Source organism: Octopus sinensis, linkage group LG2, assembly GCF_006345805.1.
Source record: "Octopus sinensis linkage group LG2, ASM634580v1, whole genome shotgun sequence".
Taxonomy (NCBI): Eukaryota; Metazoa; Mollusca; class Cephalopoda; order Octopoda; family Octopodidae; genus Octopus; species Octopus sinensis.
The window spans coordinates 164,895,694-164,908,193 of NC_042998.1; positions in this window are offsets into that span (position 1 = coordinate 164,895,694).

Here is a 12,500-nt window from a genome sequence, read left to right on the forward strand (position 1 = left end):
AACACAACTACTACTACTACACAACAACAACAACAACAATGAAAATAATGATGTTTCAATAGGTGGCTGATTACAATTCCTATATTTGCTTAAAGTGATTTGTAATGTCTATAAGACCACTTATATTCACTGCATGCTTTTTTTATTTTTTGTATTTAGATTTAAAATTAATTACTTATTAAAATCTACCACTGTTGATTGATGTTCAGGAATATAGGAAATATCTGCACAGTTCAGAATTATCAGCACGTATAAAATAAATAAATAGAATAGAATAAAGATAATGATAATAATAATAATAATAATAATAATAATAATAGTAATAGTAATATAATATAATAATAATAATAATGATAATAATAATAAATAATATTAGCAACAGCACCAAAAGAACATCCATTATGATAATGTTTTCAAGTTTCCGCTAAGACTGCGTTAAAACCGTTATTCTGAGAAGTTAGACTCTGACAATTTGCATAATGATCAGACATTTAGAGTAGGTATAGTATTCGTTTACATCTTTCTCATTACCACAAAAATGATGGGGAGGATGATGATGATGAAAGCGGTGGTAATGGTGGCGGCCGTGGTGGTGGAAATGATGTTGACGGTGTTTATCAACAGACTAGTCAACATAAATATTAGTAGAATTACGATCACTATACTCTTCTTCTTCTTCCTCCTCCTCCTCCTCCTCCTCCTCCTCCTCCTCCACCACCACCACCTCCCCTCCTCCACCACCACCTGAGTGTATTGGTATGTAACTCTCTTAGTGTATGTGTGTATGCATATGCATGCATATGTGTTTATGCATATGCATGCATATGTGTGTGTGTGTGTGTGTGTGTACTGCAATAATAAATACCTATTTCTTTATTACCCACAAGGGGCTAAACACAGAGGGGACAAACAAGGACAGACATAGGTATTAAGTCGATTACATCGACCCCAGTGCGTAACTGGTACTTAATTTATCGACCCCGAAAGGATGAAAGGCAAAGTCGACCTCGGCGGAATTTGAACTCACAACGTAACGCAGACGACCAGTCCTGTGACACAGCTATACAGGGTATCCTGGCCGAAGAAATGTATTTCGCCAGTTTACACACACAGAGGAACACACATATAACTCCACACATACAACCCCACGCACCCACACATTCATACAAGCATATACACACACGCACATACACCCACGTACACGTACACACACACACAGACGCATGCACACACACCACACACAAAACATACACACATAACATATACACACACACGCACTCACAGACTTCAAACTGCCAGTCAAACACCTTTCTACTGACCATTCCTGTACGCACATGTGGAGAGACGCATAACTACACAAAGGACCACCACTCCTGTAACCATGCTGCTGAATTCTTCCTACGACGTCAAGAGACACAAAGTTGACTCACGCATACGCATATAAACACCCAAAACCACACAAACAAACACACGCGCACACACACACGCAAACAGACTTGCGCGCACGTAGATATCTACAAATACATACCGATACCTCCTTCTCTTACACTCTCCTTTCTTAGAAAGAACTTCACTCATTCCCTTCCGGTCACTTCAAAATGTAACCACATGTGGATCATTGACGATTTTCTCCTCCGTCTTCCCTTTCTCTTGGAATTTTCTCCGTCTCCAGTTTCTGACGATGAACTTTCGCTCGAAACGTAAAACCACCTTTCTTTCCTTCCCTGAGCGTCTGCTAATACTTTGCATGTACCACGTCCTCGCGCTGTTGTTTTTTCTTGTGTTCGTTCTTTGTTTTTTTTGGTGGGATTTACTATATATATATATATATATATAATAAATGCGCTCTTTTAAAGTCTAGCTAGGCTCATGGGCCCGGTTTCCCCAGTTGGACGGGACGCCAGTCCATCGCAGCGTTACTCATTTTTGCCAGCTGAGTGGACTGGTGCAACGTAAAATGAAGTGTTTTGCTCAAGAATACAACGCGTCACCCGGTCCAGGAATCGAAACCACAATTTTATGATCATGATGCTGACACCCTAAACACTAAGCCACGCACCTCCACACACACACACACACACACACACACACACACACACACACACACACACGCACACGCACACGCACACGCTCAGAGAGAAGGAGAGTGAAAGAGAGACAAGGCAGGACTGTATGGGAACTGCATAAAGATACAAACATGTCTATAGGTCTGTAAATATGTATTTACTATTTATTTTGTATCTGAAACTGTACGTTATGTGTCTTATGCATACATGTTGTGTATTTGTTGTATATATATAGTCATTGGACACATATGCTATCTTTTTTTCTTTTATGTGGTTCAGCCAGTGAACCACAGGGTACTGCCATGAAGGCTTGAGTCGAAGAAAGCGATCCCCGTATTTATTTGATTTTACAGTCAGTCATATTCTGTTTGTCACCTTTGCTGAACCCCTAATATACGAGGACGTAAACAAACCACACCAGCTGTCATGCGGGTAGGGACAAAACACAGACACAAAGGTACATACAACACACACACGCGCGCGCCACACACACACATAATAGGCTTCACAGTTTTCACCTACCAAATTCACTCACAAGGTGTTGATCTCCCTAGAGTTATTGCTCAAGGTACAGTGCAGTGGGACTGAACTCGGAACCACATAGCTGTGAAACGAGCTTCTTAACCGCGCTGCCATATTTGCGTTCATTATGTGTACGTCATGACAATTTGTAAGATATCTTGTGCTGTGTTTGAGTGTATGCATGTGTGTATTGTGTGTGTGCATGACTATGTGAATCTGTGTGCATATGTATGTGTCTATATGCGTGATTCTGAGAAATATGTGTGCAGCTAATGCGAGTGGTTTTGCATATTTGCATGGTATTCGCTGCTATTAAATTAAATGCATGATGTATGTATGCCATGCGTGGGCGTGCTAGGTTATGTGTGTGTGTGTGTGTGTTCGTGCACCATTAGGAAAATGTGGGGGACGTGCGTGTCGTGTTCGTGTCACTATGCTTCCGTTTGCAGGTCGAAACCTGTCTGGGTATATCATTAGTTTGTAACGACATGTATGACACACGGAAACAACGACGGCTACGAAGACAACAGCAACAGCAACAATATTCCAAGGAGAGGAAGAAGAAGAAGAAGGAGGAGGAGGAAGGAGATCATAATATTTAATAATGGCATTCAATAATGATTCCTCTTTGGAATTTTTGGGAAGCACGTAGATGTAAATGGGGAACAGAAATGAGAATGGGAATTGAGTAGAAAGGACGGGAGAAGCTATGCCAAGTCTGGCATCAGATCTGCTGATTAAAGATAGAAATAAATGGAGAGGAAGTGAAACGAGATAGAAAGATATATATATATATATATATGTGTGTGTGTGTGTGTGTGTGTGTGTGTGTGTGTGTGTATGTGTGTGTGTGTGTGTCTACAGAGAGAGAGAGAGAGAGAGAGAGAGAGAGAGAGAGGAGAAGAGGATAAAAGAATATAAATGAGAAATAGAGAATTGCTAATCTTAATGAAGAATGCTTGCTTACTGTATATATATATATATATATATATATATATATTATATATATATATATATAATATATACTTTACATATATATATGTGTGTATATATATATATATCATTTATCTATCTATCTATATATATATATATATATATTTATATATACTTTACATATATATATATGTGTGTATATTATATAATTTATATATATATGTAATATAAATATATATATATAAGTATAAGTGCGTGTGTCTTTTGTGCGTGTGTGTATATGTGTGTGTGTGTGTGTGTGTGTGTTTGTGAAAGAGAGATTAGATAAATAGCTATACACAGGTAGTCACAGACTATATATATACATATATATATATATTTATTTATTTATTTATATTTATATCTATATATACACGCGCGCACACACACACACATACAATCAAAGACGACTGGAAAGAAATAAAAGAAAGGAGTAAAGAAGATACAAAGACAGACATAATGAAAAGGAAACAAAAAGCAAGAAAGAAGCAGTAAAAGCTAAAATAATAAAGGAAACAAAAATAACAAAACAAAATGGAAGTTATTGCCGCTGGATATTGCTGATGTCGCATCAAATATCAGAGCAAGACAGGAGGCAGGAGATGAGATATTGTTGTCCAGCGTGGAGGAAGGATTAGAAAGAATGTGGAAAAAAACTATGAAATTAATTATAGATAGCAGAATCTGTGATGATGGCTTGAAAACGACAAATAAAAATATATAAATATATAAATAAATAAATAATACAAAATAATAATGGAAAAAAAAGAAATATATAGAAAATGAAGAATATCAAAAGCAACAAAAAACAATAGCAACAACAATAATAATAATAATAATAATAATAACAATAAAAGAACAACTGTAATAGCAACAGTAACAAGGAATATAAAATATTTATATAAACGTGTATATATATGTATATATATATATATACGTATATATATACATATATATATATATATATATATATATAATATATATATATATATATATATATATGTATATGTGTATATATATATATGTATATGTGTATATATATATGTAGATATATATGTGTGTGTATATATATATATATGTGTGTATGCATGTATGTTTACGTGTAGATATATATATGTATGAATATATATATTTATATATACGTGCGTATTTGTGTATATATATATATATTTATATATATACGTGTATATGTATATATATAATATATATATATATATATATGCATGTTTATGTGTGTTTTTAGATATATACATGTGTATGCATGTATATATATATATATAATGCGCATCAAAGAGACAATGAAAACAAAAAGAAAATAAAACTACATGGAAAACAGAAAGGAGTAGCAGCAATACCAACAACAGCAATAACGTGAGCAACAAGAAATAACCTAAGAGAAGGTAAAGAAAATATAATAATAGATAAATAAAATAACATAGAATACCCCATCAAAACCAAGCAAAGCAAATCAGGGATAAAATCTCACACATACTAGACAAAAAAAAAAAAAAAAAAAATCTAAAGCTAAAGAAAACTAAAAATAAATAAAACACAAGCAGCTATGATAGAAAACCGTACCAAAAAGTTATTCACAGAATGAAAGCCTATCGTAAAATTTCTCTTACTGTATTGGATGTGATCTTGTTATTTTTCAATTTTTGTGGAGCTTTTGTATACGTTTTTCTTTAGCGTACGGCTTTGCAAAGATAGCCATCTCTTGGATGCAAAAAGCGATGCTGTCTCTGCTTCATGTTTATTTATCAATGTTTCATTAATAACCTTACCGTGAAGTAGATACAAAAGAGGATGTTATAACGGTTGGCGGTGTGCGTGGTTGTGTTGTGATTAGTGGGTATGTTTTTTCCTTGTGTGATTTCTTTGTACGTAGTGGGTGTAAAGTGAGTGTCCGTACGTAGAATCCGTAGTGGGTAATAGTATGAAAGGTTCCGTTAGGTATGTAAAGTAGTGGGTTAGCGGAATCGTTTGAGTATTGAATTTGATGCGGATCTTCACTTTTTGAGTTCGAATCTCCTGTGGTAAGACGCTTGCTTCCCAACCAGATGGTTTTGCATGCAGTCCCACTGCGTGGCACCTTGGGAAAGTATCTTCCACTATAGCCTCGAGCCTACTGAAGCCCTCATAACTTTCTTATTTTTCGGAGAGAAGCACGTCGTATATATATATATATATATATATATATATATATATATAGGTGTGTGTGTGTGTGTGTGTGTGTGTGTGACTGACCCCTACCACCGCTAGAAAGCTAGAAAATCGATACTGGGGAGTTTACGTCCCTATAACCTGGCATTTTGTCAGAAGAGACCGATAGAATATGTACTAGGCTTCAGAAATATAAGTCCTGGAGTCTATTTGTTCGACTGAAACCTTTCGAGGATGATGCCCCAGCTTGACCGCTGTCAAATGAGTGAAAAAAGCAAAATGTAAAAGGTTCCAGGGCTCATACAATAAATCATCTGTCAAAAACTAAAGTGAATTTACTCAACTGATTCAGCTGTCTTGCAGATTTCTTCCAGCAAAAGACTATGGTTGACGATGTTTCAGGGCCAAAGAGGGCATAAGCCCTAACTTCCACAATATTTCGATAATAACAATAACAGATAGAATTAAAGAATTTTGTACATTAACTGCCGATACGTTTCACTTACTCAATCCTCTTTGTCTCTGTCTTTCACCCTTATGAAATAGATCTTTTATTTGTTTTTTGTTTTGCTATTGCCGAAACTGATCCCGTCTGGCTTGGCTGTTGATTGGTCAATGTTGCTAAACCGGTCATAATAACGACTAAATTGTCACCAAATGAAATATATTTTGAACTCTAAGAAGCATTTAACTGGTTTTATTCCTATTTTGATTAACCGGCTTAAATCATATCTAAGATGCTATGATGTTTTTTTGAAGAAAAATCATACACATTTAATCTATTTGCATAATGTGGACACGCCCACGAAGTAATAAAAGTCCCAAATTTTAAACAGTCACACGAAAAAGGAACAAACGGAAAATTCAGAGACGGGACATTGCTAATTCTTCGTCGTTTATCGTCCAAAAGGTCCCGTCCTTACAATATCACGCCTTTCATGATGTTGTGTACTTTTGGTAGCGTCAGCAGCAAGAAGCTGCAGGGAATAGCGAACTAACGTCGAGGAAGAACACTAACGTAAACACGACACAAATGTGAATATACAGACAAAATAAAATAAATATAGGCGCAGGAGTGGCTGTGTGGTAAGTAGCTTGTCTACCAACCACATGGTTCCGGGCTCAGTCCCACTGCGTGGCACCTTGGGTAAGTGTCTTCTACTATAGCCCCGGGCCGACCAAAGCCTTGTGAGTGGATTTGGTAGACGGAAACTGAAAGAAGCCCGTCGTATATATGTGTATATATATATATATGCGTGTGTGTATTTGTGTGTCTGTGTTTGTCCCCCTAGCATTGCTTGACACCCGATGCTGGTGTGTTTATGCCCCCGTTACTTAGCGGTTCGGCAAAAAGAGACCGATAGAATAAGTACTGGGCTTGCAAAAGAATAAGTCCCGGGGTCGAGTTGCTCGATTAAAAGGCGGTGCTCCAGCATGGGCTCCAGTCAAATGACTGAAACAAGTAAAAGAGTAAAAAGTGTATACATTATACAAACAAAATAAGGTTCTAAGATGAGATTAATATATGGGTAACGCAAAGGGAAGGAAAATGTCCTATAGGATAGGAATATTCGTCTATTCATTTACATACTTTACTCACTTGACTGCGGAAATGCTGGAATACCGCCCTGAAAGGAATTTAATCGAAGAAATCGACCTCAGCATTTATTCTTTGCAAGCCTAGTACTTATTCTATCGGTCTCTTTTGTCAAACTGCTAAGTTACAGAAACGTTAGTAAGCCAGCATCTGTTGTCAAGTGATGGTGGTGGTGGTGGTGATGGGCAAACAGAGTCACGCACGCGCACACGCACACAGAGACATACACACACACGCGCACACACATATATATATATATACTTTAGTTTCCGTCTACCAAATCCACTTACGGTCGGCCAGATGTTACAGTAAAAGACACTTGCCCAAGGTGCCACTGAGTGGAACTGAACCCGAGACCATGTTGTTGGGAAGCAAGCTTCTTAATACTCAGTATATATATACATCTATTCCTTTATGCAATTATCTTACTGGATACTTGATTTCAATGAGTGTTCCAGTAGTTAAATTCTGCTTCACTGTATTTTTTAGTATGAAAGTTGTCGTAAAGCTTCGTGAGTTCGATATTATGAATTTTTTGGTCTTTAGAGTTAGATATTCCTCACTGCAGTTCCAAGAAAATTATTCTATAAGTATATTGCTTTCTTTCCCATGAGTTAATCATATTATCTGATACGTTTTGAGCGCGTGCAGTCATGTAGGCGTGTGAAAACGCGTTAGGCGGGATGTTGTTAGTCATTGTAAAAAGTCTGCCATACTTAAGTAACAGCATAGCTTTGAGACCCAATTATATCTCGTATGGGCTGTTGTATATTGTTGCAGTATAACGCATTTCTTGTAATCTAAGCTGTTGGTGGTAAGCTTTTGGAAATGTCAGCTTCATCAAATGCAATGATGCAAAGATATTTCTTTCAGAAAAAAATAAGTTGTGTGATTATGATGATAAGTTAAACGGTTATCGTATATCCAAAATTATTCTTCGGACACTTTAGAAGACAGTTTCTTTTTTTTTTTCAGAATCAAAATACTGCATTTTTTTAGTTAGTGGTTGAACGTTTCAAAATAATAATAAAAGCTATTTTATTTGCGCGTCGAAAAGTGAATTTATATGATAACTTGATAAGAGTCTTTTCTATTCTAGGCACAAGGCTTGAAATTTTAGGGGAGAGGGCCAGTCGAGTAGATTGACCTCAGTACGCAACAGGTGCTTAATTTATCGACTTCGAAAGGCAAAGTCGACATCGGCGGAATTTGAACTAAGAACGTAAAGACAGACGAAATACTGCTAAGCATGTCTCCCGGCGTGCTAATGTTTCTGCCAGCTCGCCGCCTTAATAGCTTGAGGAGAATGTAAAAAGAATTATATAGAACAAACCGGAATGAAAATGAGAAAGCGAATTCACTACATCGCGGGCGAATTCGATCTTCTAGTTATAGACAAATATGTTTCAGTGAACACACATATATATTTGGAATCATCGACCAAATTTTAAAATAGATTTTTTAAATCTATTTGAACATGAAGCGATAAATAAGAAGACTGTATTTACTGAAAAATACTGACTACGTTCAAATATTCATATTTGATTAATTTATATCTTTATTCGCATTATGAATTGAAGGAAAGGAATATTCCACTTATTACCTGTCTCGTTAATAATAACAATCATCTATGTACATAAAATATAAGCTTAAAGTTCGCATTTTGGCAGGAACACGAGGGTTTATAGAAAGAGTTTATGTAGTTATAGCTTTACGCAGATGTAAGAAAATAAATGGCGAAATAAATAAAAATCATCAAGTAAGTAAAAGACTGAACAAATCTTTCGATTTCTGGAAACATACATAGTTATTCTATGGCCCAAGGTAACTACAATTTGCACATCTAAGACGAAAGTATTCGTTGTGATGACGTCTTTTCTGTACATCGAGTCGAGACTACATCTTCGAATACATACTTGAACTATATATATGTGTGTGTTTGTGTGTATGTGTGCGTGCGTGTGTGTGTGTGTGAAAGAATGAATATTATGATTTTGCTTAGGTATAACAATACTAATAACTTGTTAGAACTCAATATACGTATTCTTTCGAATAAAGCATGAGGGCAGCTGAAAGTGTAATTCGAATTAATTGAATGGCAAGAAGAAGAAGGTCAGTCACACACACACACACACCACACACATGCAGATATATATCTATATATACGACGTGCTTCTTTCCGAAAAATGAGAAAGTTATGAGGGCTTTAGTATGCCCTAGGCTATAGTGGAAGACACTTGCCCAAGGTGCCACGCAGTGGGACTGAACGCAAAACCATCTGGTTGGGAAGCAAGCGTCTTACCACAGGAGATTCGAACTAAAAAAGTGAAGATCCACATCAAATTCGATACTCAAACGATTTCGCTAACTCACCATTTTACATACCTGTCAGCTTCATTAGAATACATAAGCATTCAACGTTGCATACCCTACTTCTTAAAGCAGAAACAGCCGTAAGATAATGAAGTTAATTTCGCACTTTCTGTTCCCTCGTCATTTCATTTATTTTTACGTATATGTGTATACATTTTTTTTCGTTTGTTACTCGTCTGTTAGTTTCTCATATGTGCGTGTAAGACATATATCCAAGTTGTTGCACTTAGAATTCGAACCTGGAAAACTAATGAATATCCTCCATAAAATTTTACACAGCAGGAGTGGCTGTGTGGTAAGTAGCTTGCCTACCAACCACATGGTCTGGGTTAAGTCCCACTGCGTGGCATCTTGGGCAAGTGTCTTCTGCTATAGCCTCGGGCCGACCAATGCCTTGTGAGTGGATTTGGTAGACGGAAACTGAAAGAAGCCTGTCGTATATATGTATATATATGTATGTATGTGTATGCATATGTGTGTTTGTCCCTCTAGCATTGCTTGACAACCGATGCTGGTGTGTTTACGTCCCCGTCACTTAGCGGTTCGGCAATAGAGACCGATAGAATAAGGCTTACAAAAAATAAGTCCCAATCGATTTGCTCGACTAAAGGCGGTGCTCCAGCATGGCCTCAGTCAAATGACTGAAACAAGTAAAAGAGTAAAGAGTAGAGTGAAGTGATTCCTTTCTCTCAGCTTATTTGTTCATAATCCTCTCTTTCTTTTTCTCTCTGGTACACGTAATCCCGTTTTCATTCACTATCAGTCTTTCACATTCATACCCTTACTCACAAATACATGAATTCTTTCTCCAACTCTTTGCCATACAGTTCCACTCTTCCCCTCTACTCTTCTATCATACTGCCGATAATGGAACTAGTGGCTGAAATTAATCACTATCCAAATGAGTATTAATTTCTCTGTTTAAAAAGACTTGTGTTTATCTATACTGCTTTCTGTGTCTATATCTGTATGTAGATGTCTGCTTGCATGTATGCATATATGCTTATATATATATATTATATATATATATATATATATATATATTATATATATATATATATTATATATATATATATATATATATGCATGTATTTATGTATATGTATGTATTTATGTGTGTGTGTGTGTGTGCGTGAATGCGTACATATATACATATATGTATGTGTGCATGCAAGTGTGAATGCGTGTAACCTGTTTTGCAAGCAGTTATATATCTACGTGTGCATATAAGAATGTGTATGTATGTATGTATGTATGTATGTATGTATGTATGTATTTATATGTATGTATGTATTTATATATATATATATATATTATATATATATATATATATGTACGTAAGTCTGTGTGTCGTGTATGTTATTTTGTGCGTCATAGTTTTTATGGCCTAAACAATTTGTGGCGCGTGTATTTGAAGGTGTGTGTGTTTTTGTGCTTGTGTGTTTGTGTGTGTGTGTATGTGTGTATGTGTGTGTGTGTGTGTGTGTGTGTGTAAAGTCTTGAGGTTTTTAAGATATCTTTAACCACTTATAGAACAAGATGTGATGTCAAGTTAATACCTAATAAGCTAACAGGAAGCTTTCATTTCTTCGCAACACACACACACATAAACACACACGCACGCACGCACACACACACATACATATATACATATGTCATACATGTATATCATACATAAGTGCATTTGTGCTTATATGCAGATGATAATATATGTGTAATTTTAAATGGATTATTTAGCTAAATGCTTAAGGCTGTCCTATTAGATATTTCAAAATTATTTTGTTTGTGGTGCATTTCATCTTATTTACTAATTTACTAAATTCTTAAGATTTCTTAAAGTGCTGAAGAAATCTTCATACTGGAAACGTTTTTGTCGACATTACATTCTCAATTTCTATAATTGGATTTCAACCTTCTTTCATTTTTCTTTTTCCACGGAAGCAATCGTAGTTTAACTTCATAACTCATCGATTTTCTTCTCTATTTTTTTTGTACCATAATTGACTTATATGAATTAGCGAAGTAAGTAATATGACAAGCTAACACTATGTAAAAAAAAAAGTAATTTAAACAAACCTACATACTAGAAATCTCAACATTTCCAGTGTACTTCAAAATATTCTAAGATTTTATAAGAAATTAATTTTGCTAATATTAAAACTATAAAAATATAAATTGTTGCGAAAATTTAAATGCAATTGCTTCGAAAGAAAAAAAACTTGCAAATCCTGTTATATATACTCACATAGAGTCTCACACGCAGGAACATAAAAAGTGACACATACGCATTATCAATGCGAAATTAAAATTATTAATTTTAACGCAAGTTCAAAAATAAACACAATATTTACTAACTGGAAGACATTATACTGAAGGCACTGCCAAATCTACAAAATTCGATTTGACTGAAATTTTAAGTTTTATCTGATGGCTCCTTCAACTTGGGTACCTGAACAAGCGTCCATACTAAGTTTAAATTTTCACTAATAGTAAAATTTAATAATACCTACCTGTCTGTCTATCTATCAATATATACGCATAAATATACAAACATACATATATATATGCGCGCAAACAAGCGTGGTCATGAGGTGAAATGTTTGCTTACCAAGTACTTGGTTTCGGGTGCAGTCACATGCGTTACACCTTAGACAACTGTCTTCTGCTTTTGGCACGGGCCGATTAAAACCTTAAGTGGATTTAGTTGATGAAAACTGAAATAAGCCCACACACAAAATCTTCTCTTACTAACCAATGAAGTAACAGTACTTTTAACAATGCCGCTCCAAAAATGGACAATGTCGGGA